Here is a 2,610-nt window from a genome sequence, read left to right on the forward strand (position 1 = left end):
AAGAGAAGAGAAAAATTTACTATTCCTATAGGTTGGATTAACATCCCCCCCCCCCCCCCTCTTTTTTTCTTAATAAAATAGGAGTCATTATCAAATATGCCCCAAAATTCAAGCTCAAGCCAACTTAAACACAAGCTAAAATAACAACCTAAACATGCCTCAATGTTCAAAAACAACTAACTACTTCTCTTTGAAAAACATAAACATCTTCACCAAACTACCATTGTTCACATGAAGTTACAAACATCAATCTTACTAACCAAAATGATTTTAACTTGTGTATTCATGTGTTTTGTCTATATAAACAGAAAAAGATAAGACTAAAAGAAACTAGCTAGTCATGAAAATGCATACACTTTGTATTGAGGTCTCTCTAACTTTGATCAATCTTGACTTCCTTTGTACTAATAAGACTCTTTAAGAAGATAACAACAAATTTTGGACAAAACTTTAAACATTAATTTAGGGACAAAGATGAATGAACAACCTTGTTTTTCTGCCTAGACATAAACCAAAACATACTCCTTTTGACCAAAGATGGTGGATTTGGTGCTACTTGATCAAGATTGTTACCACATGGTGTTTCATGATCATCACAAACCACCTCCTTTAATTCATCTCCGGTGACATTCTGGCTGAATGACGGCAGCTCAATGGCGGCTGACATAGCCACTATTGAATTAGGTCTTTCTTTCTTCCCTCTAAGCCAAATCTTGGACAATGAAAAGCTCTCCCTCTTGATATTACCACCATTATCACTTTTAATTGCTTCAATACCTTTAAGATCTCGTCTAGAATTGCTGCCATATTCGGACATTGCTTGTTTCTTGATTTGGGTTCTAATTTGTACATGTAATGATGAATTATCATCCATCACATACTCAAAAGATCCCATTGAGAAACACCTCCTACCATCAATGTTACTCTTTAAATCACCACCAGCATCGCCTCCGCCACCACGGTCCACATTCTTGAATTTCCCTAGCTTAACTGCCACCAGTTTCTCCTTATTCTCCTCCTCTTTGACCTCAAGTTGACCCGAATTAAAACACGTGAATTCGGATTCTTCAACACTAAATTGGGAATCCACCCTTTGAATTGTGGAGGCAGCCACAATTTCCCTAGAACTCTCAACTCTTCCGGATTCAAGAACAAGCACAAATGGTGAGGAACAAGTGTTTGGAAAGTAATCAAACTGCAAATTACTTCTACAAAGAGGGCAAGTAGAATGCGACAAAAGCCACGTGTCAATACAATCCATATGAAAAGCATGGCTACACTTGGGCAACAATCTAAGACTATCATCACCTTCAAACTCACACAAACAAACAGCACAATCAAAAGGGTGTTTCACACCTTTAATTGTTTTGTAGGTAAAAACAGGAAGTTGGTCAATGAAAGATTGGTCAACTCCAGAATCATGGAGAGTGAAGAGCTGCTGTAATTGACCTTGAAGAGCAGTCACATTGTCAAATTCATCAGGGTCTCTATTTGATGGTTTTATAAGGAATCTAACAAGAAGATGAAGTAAACCAGAAATGAAGAATATGATGGCTAGTATTATGATTATTAGCAAAACACTTGGAGTGACACTGTTGCTTAAATCTGAACCAGTACCGGTGGATTGAAACGGTGGTGGTGGTGGTGGCGGTGGAGACGGGAGGATTTTCCGATCCATTTCTTGACAGGAATTGAAACTTTGAGTTAACCCATGAAGGTTTTTGAAGTGAGAGAGGGATTGAAGAAGACAGTCTGTATGGGTAGAAACTTTGTATTAATTAATTCCCAGGAAATAATAATACATGAGATGAGGTAGCATAGCAATGGCATCAATATTACGTTGATGGTGCTGTTTTTGAGTTGACTTTATGGACCCAATAACATAACACCACCCACATCAATGCACATGTAGCACACGCTTATTATAATAATAATGATGCAACCAATAATAATGTTTTGGATGCAACTCAAGAAACTTAATAACCTATTTCGAGAAAACAAAATCTTGGAATTTGAACTCGTATGCTTCTTTTTTCTTCCAAGTAAATTCTGTTTTCACCCTTTTATCAAGTTTTTCTCAAATTAGTGTGGTTGAAAAAATATTTATCATTTTGATGTTTTTTAAAAACTATTTATCAAACTAATATTTTTCATTTATATATTTTATATTCTCCTTTTATTTTTAAATCAAATACTCTTTTTAATTTTTCTATCTAGTTAATCTATTATATATTTTTTAAGTAGTTTTACACGATTAACCTAGTATCTTCTTCTTTTTTTTTTTACTTTTTTCTTTAATCATTCAACCTTTTTTTATCTTTTACCATTTTCTATCAATCGAACACTTCTTTATTTTTTTACCAGCTCGTTCTAAATCTTTTGTTTTTAGTATATTTTATTTTTTATCAACCAATGCCGATAGGAAGCATAAGAATCATCACCGTCAATATGAAGCACAATCATCCTAAATAAATTAACAATGAAATGAGAAAATAGAAAGAATAATCAAAGTTTAAATTTTGACATGTTACGAGTCTCAATATCAAATATAACAAAAATAAGAAATTCAAATAAAGTCAAGTCGCTACCTAATACATATAAGACGCAAAC

The 2,610-nt window shown here is 34.0% G+C and overlaps 1 pseudogene; it reads right to left on the bottom strand.

Moving 5' to 3' along the window:
* Positions 1-342: 342 nt before the first annotated feature.
* LOC143534151 (RING-H2 finger protein ATL13 pseudogene) lies at positions 343-1,678 on the bottom strand (annotated as a pseudogene).
* Between the last annotated feature and the right edge of the window lie 932 nt (positions 1,679-2,610).

This window comes from Bidens hawaiensis, unplaced genomic scaffold (genome assembly GCF_021521415.1).
Source record: "Bidens hawaiensis isolate Kalapana, Puna unplaced genomic scaffold, B.hawaiensis_p1.1 tig00000760_1, whole genome shotgun sequence".
NCBI classification, from domain to species: Eukaryota; Viridiplantae; Streptophyta; class Magnoliopsida; order Asterales; family Asteraceae; genus Bidens; species Bidens hawaiensis.